Raw genomic sequence first — 10,076 nt, forward strand, 5'->3', positions numbered from 1 at the left:
GGTATAAAACCAAGAAACTCTCAGCATCTCGGGCCTTTTCTTTTCTTCACCCAATATTTTGAAGCATGTGATTGCCCTTTTCTGCCAGGACCTCAAAACCATGTGGCCCTGTCCACCATTAAACCATCTTTCCAAGCAGTCTCCATGTTTCCAGTGTCTTTTTCCCCACTTGGAACTGAACCCAGAAGGAATTTCTTCCAACAGCCCTAATCATGTCAAATATATTATGTTCATCACTTACAATTGCAGCAAGCAAAATATTTTTGGTTCTGAGATTTTTCTCACTAGTGGTAGGCAGTAAAGGAGCAAGTAACCACTTTACTATTCCCTCAGATCTCACATTTTCTGCAAACTCAAGGTTGAAATAAATGGATGTCTGTCAAAAGAGAGCTAGCAAGGAGAGTGAGTTTCTGTATCTTTCAGTACCGATGCACAAAAAGATGTGCAGAAGCAGCCACTTGTAATGCAAACTTCACCCAGAAGAAGGGCTCACTCTGCACCCAGGTGCCCCATACATGGACTCTATTGGAAAAATAGCAACACGAAGCCTCGGAGTGATGTGGAGTGCTGGGCCTAGCCTTGAGAAGGACTGGTTTAAATTCAAGAGCCTTCACCAAGTGATCAATTAAAATATTTGGCAGCTCCCTGGCAGCCTCACTACAGAAAGAGGAGGAAAAAAAGAAAATATTATTCTAACCACCACCTTCACTTTCCCGGGAGCCTGAATTAGAGCGCTTTGTAGCTTCTGAGACTTACGTTTTGGTGTTTGCAACCATCTGTCCCTTTTCTGCTTTTCAACTGGAGCAAATCAAACTCATTTCAAACAGGGTTTCAAATGGAGGAACAAAATAGGCAATTTTACCCTTTCCCCGCCACACCCATTCCAGCAAATGTCAAAAATCAGTTGTCAAAAACTCCTTCTGAACTGCGGTCAGAGAACAAACCCTGAAATTTAAGATATGTACAGTTTTGTAGACATGAAACCTGGTGAGCACAAGAGCCCACTAGCTTCAGCAAAATATAAAACCAGCATTAAGATAGTTAAATCTCTTTTTTTATTAAAATACATCCCTGAACATTACCAGAGAACAAATCCCCCACTAGAGAAGGACCATTAAAATAGCAGCAAATCTAACCGTGGTTACAGATACAGGACAGTGGTGTAAAAATAAATATCTCCTAGCACCGAGAAATGATTTCCTCTATGCTCATTTATTTCCCTCCAGCTAAAAATCTAATTCTGCGTGAGCTCTTATTTTTCCAATGGGAGGAGCTGATTTCTCCTCTTTCTCAGTGCCCTTTTTATTTTCAAAGCATGCACCACTTCTTCTTCTTCTTCTTCTTCTTCTTCTTCTTCTTCTTCTTCTTCTTCTTCTTCTTCTTCTTCTTCTTCTTTTTTGATGGCTGTCATTGGCAAAGCTACACTCCCATCACAAGTGCTAAAAGAGATGAAAGCAATCATGCTGCCCTGAAACGCAAACAATACAACCAAATAATTTTTCATGCCACTGCTAGCTATTGCAGTTATACTGTTATACAAACATTGTTATGTCTGTGCCTCCCAAACATTACTTATTTATTTATCAGATCAAATCAAGGCTGCTTCCTCCTATTTTCCCTACAACAACTCTTGGAGGTCGCTTGGACTAAGGAAAAAGGTGATCGGCCCAAAGTCAACTACCATTGTAAGTAATGGTAATAATTTGTTTTCTTTATGTTTTCAGTGGTTTGGTTTATACCCATCCTAGCAACGCACCCCGATTCTTTCTCTTCTTTTTTCCCCCTTCAGTTCTGAACTTCAATAAATGTAAGTTGATTTCTTATCTCCATTGCAATGTGGTAAAAATACTAAAATAAACATTATTTTTTAATCACTTCATTGTGCTTTTCTGTACACATACTAGTATAATAATCACAAGTAAATACTTTTTCATGAGTATTGGTAGATCAGGTTAATTACAGTTAAAACAAGCACTATAACTTCATTACTCTTCCTTTCTCCATAAATGTGTAGCTGAAAGGAGAAATTCCTCCCTCACCTTCAAATAATTTATGCTTAGAGCAGGGGTGATATTCACTTACTTTCCTTACTGATTTGCAAATGTGTGCGCATGCGCCATCTTCTGTGCATGTGCAGAGCCTTGAAAACATGGAAAAATGGGAGGTCATGACATCCGCGCGGCTGGGAGGGGCATCCCGCAGTCTCCCCTACTGGTTCACCTGAACTGGGTAGAACCGGCTGAATACCACCACTAGCTTAGAGTGGTAGTAGATGAGGGTGGATGGGTTTGCCTAATATTGCATTTTGGGGAAACTCATCTCAAGTTCAAGGTCATCTTCCTATCACCTAAATTATCTCTTAATTAATATCAACGGTTATTATTGGCAATCTTTTTGAAATAAAGGTAAAGGTTTCCCCCTGTCCAGTCATGTTTCCTGTCCAGTCATGTCCAACTCTAGGGGGCAGTGCTCATCTTTGTTTCTTAGCTGAGGGCACCAGCATTGTCCAAAGATGCTTCTGTGGTCATATGGCTGGCATGATTTATACACCAAAGTGCACAGAATGCTGTCACCTTCTCACCAAAGTGGTACCTATTTATCTACTTGCATTTGCATGCTTTCAAACTGCCAGGTTGGCAGGAGCTGAGGCAGGAATAGGAGTTCACCCTGTCACATGGCGCTCTGGTCTTGAACCTGGGCTGTCAGCTTTCTAGCTGACAAGCCCAGCGTCTCTAAAAAAAATGTTTATATTCAGTTAAGATATTAAAACACTATAAATAAAAGAGAAACTGTTAAAATCGTGATAGGCATACTGAAGATTAATCTCTACATGTGATCAATGTCTGCATTTGTATCTGTCAGTCTGACTCTTTTTTGGAAGCTAAGCTCTCATCTTTCAGTATTACCACCTTCTTGATTCTGATCCATCTAATTATAGTTAATTCTTGGTCTTTTTCTTGTCATCTAAAGATGCTATAAAATAACACTGTAATTTGCTGCTTAACAAAACTGGCATGCCTAAAGTTCTGCTGTTGAAAACAAAAAACAAAATAAAATAAAACAAAATGGATGGAAATCTGGCATGTCTATACATATGTGGATAAACAACAAAAGAACCAGCAGCAGAAATGATAGATACACCCGAGCTACAGATATTCACCACCATCTCAAATGATAAAGACTAATATGTGCATAGGGACACGGTGGCTCAGTGGCTAAGATGCTGAGCTTGTCGATCAAAAGGTAGGCAGTTCAGCTGTTTGAATCCCTTGTGCCGTGTAACGGGGTGAGCTCCCGTTACTTGTCCCAGCTTCTGCCAACCTAGCAGTTTGAAAGCACGTAAAAAATGCAAGTAGAAAAGGGACCACCTTTGGTGGGAAGGTAACAGCGTTCTGTGCGCCTTTGGCATTTAGTCATGCTGGCCACATGACCATGGAGACATCTTCGGACAGCACTGGCTCTTCAGCTTTGAAACGGAGATGAGCACCACCCTCTAGAATCGGGAATGACTAGCACATATTTGCGAGCTTTACTATATGCATGCTTAGTTCTAGAAGATCCATAGTCAACCTTGGAGAGCTACACTTTGACACCATAGGAGAGGAGTGGACAGACATTTGGGGGCTGTCTTAATTTTGAAGGCTTGACACCAGCACTTTCATAAAATAGGTGGCCAGATATGTTTATGGCAATTCATGACTGACTGTTGGGGAAGAGTAGGGATGAAGAGTTAGATGAATGAAGTTTTGAACAAGAGCGTCCTATGAAACATTCCCTTGATATCCCCATTTTCTATTTCTATTTCCAAATATCTTGTATCTAAAAGTTTCAGTAGCTTGGAGGATTTGCTAACAGGCTGAGCCAGCTACTCAGAAAGGTTCTGTTTACATGACCTGATGTCTCTGTGCATGAGAAATGTATCTACAGATGGCAAGTTTGCTATAACTTGACAAAGAGCTAGGCTGCCTGTATTGTCATGGAAAGTGCAACTCATATATGCAAATCCTTTTCTCAGAGATGACTGAGAGTCTAGCAGGAGGTCAGAAACCTCTGTAAAAACTTAAGTTAGAACAAGTCTATGTAAGTATGTATGTTTGTACTGTCTGTTTACACATCTACCCATATACATATATATATTTGTCTGCATAGTAGTAAACTTTGAATTTCATAAATAGTAGGTTTCAAAGAACCCACCAGCAACATGCAAAGCACACAGGTGTAAGGCATCTGCTGGCAATAAACATGGTTTAGACTCAATCCACGAGGCATCTTATGCTCCTTTTTGAAATTGCTGCTTGAACCTTTGTTCCTGTCTAGGGTATATCTAGAAGAATGTTTTTAACCCAGTTTAAGAAAGACATGCCAGGATTGAAATAGATTGGCAACACCTTTAAAAACTTGAGGTTGGAATGCAGGATATCATGGAAGCTGATTAAGCAACTACTTTGTTGCAATTCCTGCCTCTTAATCCAATCTTCTTGTCCCCCTCCATGAGCAGAAATGTGTACTTCTCTCTTATTTACAAATTTATTTTATTTAGACACCCATAATGGTACATTTAAATGGGCAACAGTCACTGTGGCTGCTGCTTCTCAATGCACTTCATGAAGTTCACCTCCATTCTTCCTTCCTTCCTTCCTTCCTTCCTTCCTTCCATCCTTCCTTCCTTCCTTCCTTTCTTCCTTCCTTCCTTCCTTCCTTCCTTCCTTCCTTCCTTCCTTCCTTCCTTCCTTCCTTCCTTCCTCTATTTTCTATGGGACAATGCCTTCTTTAACATATTAACTAGCATTGGTAAGAGTCCAGTCACCCTCATCTCTGCAATTCATTGTCGATTTCTATGCAATTGAAAACAAAGGAATCAATCTTCCATTTTTCCTCTTGGCCACTTGGGGCCCTCTCAATGACTATGGCAATCTCTATTTATCTTTGCTTTAGTACCTCCTATCATTCACCAGTGTGGAAAAATGATTTCTCAGACAGAAGTCCAATGCATTAAGATGAGAACCACTGATGCCAAAGTCCAGGAAAGCTCGAATGGTGATGATTAGCATTCTTTTGCCCTTAATCTCACAGTAGTGTGTAGAGGGAGCCTTCATGGCTTGTTATCTAGGGGAAAACAAATGGACAAAGATAGCTTTTTTCCATGTCTCAAAGAGTATAATGATCAGCCGATGGTTGTCAATTACTACCATTGGCTTCCATTGATGTGGCTTGTTGCTGGTGGCCAAACTGGCTGGAGTTCCACTTTCTGGGAAGTACAACATTGTCATTTAAGGAGAATGTCTTACTGACTTGGTTTGTGGGTGAAAATGGACTCAATATTTCATTGTTCTGGTAATATTACGAAAGAGAGAGGGAGGGAGGGAGAGAAAGAGAGAGAGAGAGAGAGAGAGAGAGAGAGAGAGAGAGAGAGAGAGAGAGAGAGAGAATCCCAGTTATGCATGTTTCTTGACTTGGTCTACCTCAAAGACACCAACTTTGAAACTCTGTCCAAGTTTCTCTCTGTCCTATCTGATACTAACAAAATCAAGGTGGGATTATTATGAGTTTCTTTCTCACACTTCCTGCTTTCTGGGGACTGCATAATCTAGTCTGCTCCCTTATTGGCTTGATCCTTCCTTCCCTTTTCCCCCATGTCAGCTCTACATTCCTTCAAAACAGCCTATCACCAATGATACATGTGGACAATGCTGCAGGAACATGCATCATGCAACCTACTGCTTCTGCACCATTTAAAAACACCAAGTCAAAACATTGCAGAGGAGGTAGCACTTGGGAACCACAGATATTACCCTGTCTTTTCACATATTAGGTACACTATGTTGCCTTCACTTTGCACAATTATTAACAGCATTCCCCCTCTCAGAAAGATGGGGCAGATATTTCACTTCCTAGTGGTATGCTTCTGGACAAAAATTAACTCACTGTGAAGGCTTTTTCTCAACTTAGATATTGTGATATAGTTTCAGAATTTCACTGGTCTGAAAATATAAAATTGTCTCCTCAGGAAAATATTCCTGAGTTCTTGTTGTCTGCCCACCTCCAGAATGCATTGTGTCAGAATTCTCTTGGTTTGTTTATAACCCAAGAGAATTCTCAAAGGTGCTTTTTCAAAAGGCAACTAGGCTTTCTTTGTTTTTCCTTGAAGACATTTTGCTTCTCATCCAAGAAGCTTCTTCAGTTCTGACTTTTTCAGTCAGAAATGAAGAAGCTTCTTGGATCAGAAGCTAAACGTCTTCAAGGAAAAAACGAAGAAAGTCCAGTTGCCTTTTGAAAAAGCACCTTTGGGACACCCATGACCCGGATGACTGAGAATCTCCAAGAGAAGGTAAGTCTCATGCAGAAAGCTATTTGAAAAAGCAGTACTATTTGTCTAGCAGATATCTAGCACTAAAATTGTCTGCTGGGGAGAGAATAGTTTTAGCCAATACATGAAGAAGATTCATCAGATTTTATACTCAATTTTAATTGATCCCATCTTGCAGTGGGAGCAACATCAGAGTCAGAGTGGTACTTGTAGGTTATTTCTTAAGAATTTGGATTGGACAATTTCTCATTCTGAATCATTGACATAAGGGCCAAGCTTGTGCTCTATGCCAAAGCTGGATACATGCTTTGGCTATAAATAGCTTTAGGGCATCTGCAATAAATAAGGCACTGCTTGTCCTGTAAAAATTTTGTCTGTGTACTAACTTTCTTGTGGGGAAAAAAATCAGAAGTGCACTGGTAGACCAACAGGGAATTTATTTATATAAAGATTGAACAATGACAGGTCCAGAATGCAGTCCTCTCTGACTCCTCTCTCTAAGGGGATTGATTTTGTGAGATGGCCTTGTAAAGTAAATCAAATTTTTACAGATGAGTTTTCATGCAACTTATCTATCAGTACTGTAATGGTCTACCTATTGTGGATGTACTGTGTTTGTACCACAGTTTAATTCTAAATATTGACTCAAATGCAGATTTAAAGTTGATACAAGCTGCATACAGCACTGAGCTGGATTTACCTGTACCTTGTAAGTAGCTGTAATACATATTTGTAATGATTAGCTCTAAAACTGGCTTGCTCCTCTGCCAATAATCATTCAGATTGCATCCAGATATAGTAATTTTGGGTTTAAACATTTAGGATAGAATTTGTTTATAATACTGCTGGGGCAATAATTAGTAGATATAATTGGTAGATTTCTTTTCCTCTTTGGTAAATGGGAACAATTATTGCTGTGCCCAAATCCCTAGGAATTATTGCAAAGACGTCAGTGGCAGAGAAGAGACAAACTAAGACTGGAATCTACCCTTCTGGATTTTTGCAAATAATTTCAGCAGTTAAAAGATCATTCCTGGTGCTTTTCTTGGCTTGAGTTGGTTGATCAAGAGTTTGATTTCTATGCATGTTACTGGGGGCTAGAAAGTATATCACCTTCCAATTCCAATTGGTTGGACCAAGGCATTATTTCTCCATATAAAGAATGAATGACTGCCTCCCAAATACTGGAGTTATAGATGATAAAATAACAAAGTGTTGTTCAAAGCCTGAACTGAAACTATTTCCAGAAGGTCCAGCTTGCTTTCTTTATGTTGTTGAGTATTTGTTTACATTGTCTTTTCTGTCTGCAATAAGTCGTTAATAGAATGCAGCCAAGGGACAGTGGGTAACCTTCACTTTCTATCCACAACTCCTTCAACTATCCCGCCAACCATTGGAACCATCACAGACTGATCATGGATCAACAATCTTTCCTTCCTTCCTTCCTTCCTTCCTTCCTTCCTTCCTTCCTTCCTTCCTTCCTTTATATCTCGTAGTGAGTGTGACTCCCGATCACCATAGGCTTAGGGGGTGCTCGATCCACTGGTTGGAGTTGGGAACTCAATGCTGGCTTCAGCAAGCTACAGTGAAATACCGGGTGTACCTTCCCCAACAACCAGGGAAGTTGAAGTTGTACTGTGACAGGGGTTGATCACTTTCACTATGGGGAACGGTCCTATATATTTGGGACCAAGCTTCTTCCTTCTTTATACTCTTTGCAGACAGCTGGTCATTTGCATTCTTTTAGTGAGTTGTTAGGGACATCTGGAGGTTTATCTGTGTGGTCAGGGTCACCTGAGTATTGCAAATGGGTGTGGAGCCTTATTGGAACTGCTGAAAGGACTGTTATAGACTGGAGATAAATGATGTCATATCCCTCCCCTTGGGGGTGGGTTTCACTTACCTTTGCTACTGGTTTGCTCATGCACTTGTGCTCACTTCGCTCGATTGCGCGCCACATTTGCGCATACCCAGAAGCTTCTGTGCATTCACAGACCGTATCTGATGAGGTTTGGGTGAGTGGGCGGAGCCTCCCACCGTCGCCGCTACTGTTTCACCTGAACCGGGGCAAACCGATAGCAACCCACCACTGCCTCTCCCTCTGTTGAAAGAGGGCTGTTCAATTTTGACATAGATGGTTTCTTTGCCCCTCTTTGAAACCAGCAGTCCTCTCTAATGACCAGCTGTCTGCAAGGAGTATAAAACCTTCCATTCCCCACCATTCAGTCAGAGCTGAAGAAGCTTCTTGGATGAGAAGCGAAACATCTCCAAAGATAAACCAGAAAGTCCAGTTGCCTCTTGAAAAAGCACCTTTGGGACAACCATGACCTGGATGACTGAGAATCTCCATAGACATTTGTACTTGAGTAATTTACACTCTTAAATAGAGCAAGGTACATATTCCAGCCTGTACAGAGAAATAAACTGTAACTAATCTCACTGTTAACCCTAGTACCAGTTGAAACCAGTTGAGTAGGGAGAGTATACAAGTAGCATGCTATAATAAGAAATGTCCAAGTTATCCAATATGTGCATGTCTTTAAATGTACACTTCTAAATCATATATATTACATTAGATTTTCACTAGCTAACAAATGTGCATATGGAAATCTTGTACAAATTTAGCTTACTTGAACTTGGCACTGTGTCTATTTGGGAAATGCCCCAATAATAACTGAATATTTATATCTAATTCTATCCTCTGTGGCTTTTTGTAATGAGAAGTACAGTATGTATATGCAAATAAACTTGCCAGATAAATACTGCTTTGAGTCTCAGACTTTACCAGCTGCACTAAATGAAAAATACTCTGAGAGAAATATTTAGCCTGCAGTCCTCTCAACATTTGTGACATATTTTCAACAGTCTTCTTACGGTTATCACCCAGGCACAGTTGCTGGAAAAATCAGCCAAATTTCTATTAGTGCAGATTAAGTGGGGTCATTTTTCACGTAAGATAGTGCCTGCGCTACCAGCTAGTATCTTACTGTTTATAATCTGCTATTTTGACATATATGAGTTAAGATGACAAGAATGCATTATACGCATTACTCCCACTGTAACATCTCAACAAATAGCTTCTATACACAGAACAAAAAGCTAAACCACGTAGCATTTTTTAATATATAAGGCATGGAACCTTTTAAAAACACTTCCTATTTCTGCACAATTCCTCAGTCACACCTTTTGGGTTTCCAAGGCTTATGTGGCAGGATTTCCTCCCTTGATTATTGCTTTTCAACAGCTCAGTACAGTTTTTAATGACTGCACCCATTTTCCTTTTTCTTTGGTTTCAGAAATTGAGTTCTATTAATTTGGATTTTACTTAGCTTCTCATACATCAGGTTTTTGTCTGAGACTAACATCACCTCATCATATTTCTGCACCAGTTTTTGATTTTGATTTTTAAAAAAGTATGAATGACATCTTATAACTGTTGTGTAATGAGCGGCACTAATATGTAAATTTTTGGGAGCAATTTTCTCTCAGTTAAGTTTTAAAAATAGTTTCTCTAATTCAGGTCTCCATCTGTTATTGTCATTCTTGTATATGCGGGGACCCTTTTTTTTCTTCTTCTTCTTCTGTTTTTCATTTTTAATTTCATAGCAAAATATTTTGCAAAATTGGAAATATTCAAATATTTTTAGAATTCTCACTGCAGTCTTAGTCTCTCAAACATCCCAAACTAAATTCTCACATCACCTTTATTAGCAAAAAAAAAAAAAAAAAACCATGAAAAATGAGCAAACTCCTTTGCCCCTTCAATCCA

The 10,076-nt window shown here is 39.7% G+C and overlaps 1 long non-coding RNA gene across 1 annotated transcript; it reads right to left on the minus strand.

Annotated features, from left to right (window-relative positions):
* Positions 1–1,032: 1,032 nt before the first annotated feature.
* LOC148115181 (uncharacterized) lies at positions 1,033–5,096 on the minus strand. The gene is made up of 2 exons (XR_015732303.1): positions 4,939–5,096; positions 1,033–1,468 (listed from the first exon to the last, which is right to left on the minus strand). It is a non-coding gene; the product is annotated as an uncharacterized LOC148115181 (long non-coding RNA).
* Between the last annotated feature and the right edge of the window lie 4,980 nt (positions 5,097–10,076).

This window comes from Pantherophis guttatus, chromosome 2 (assembly GCF_059756535.1).
Source record: "Pantherophis guttatus breed Tessera chromosome 2, ASM5975653v1, whole genome shotgun sequence".
Classification (NCBI taxonomy): domain Eukaryota; kingdom Metazoa; phylum Chordata; class Lepidosauria; order Squamata; family Colubridae; genus Pantherophis; species Pantherophis guttatus.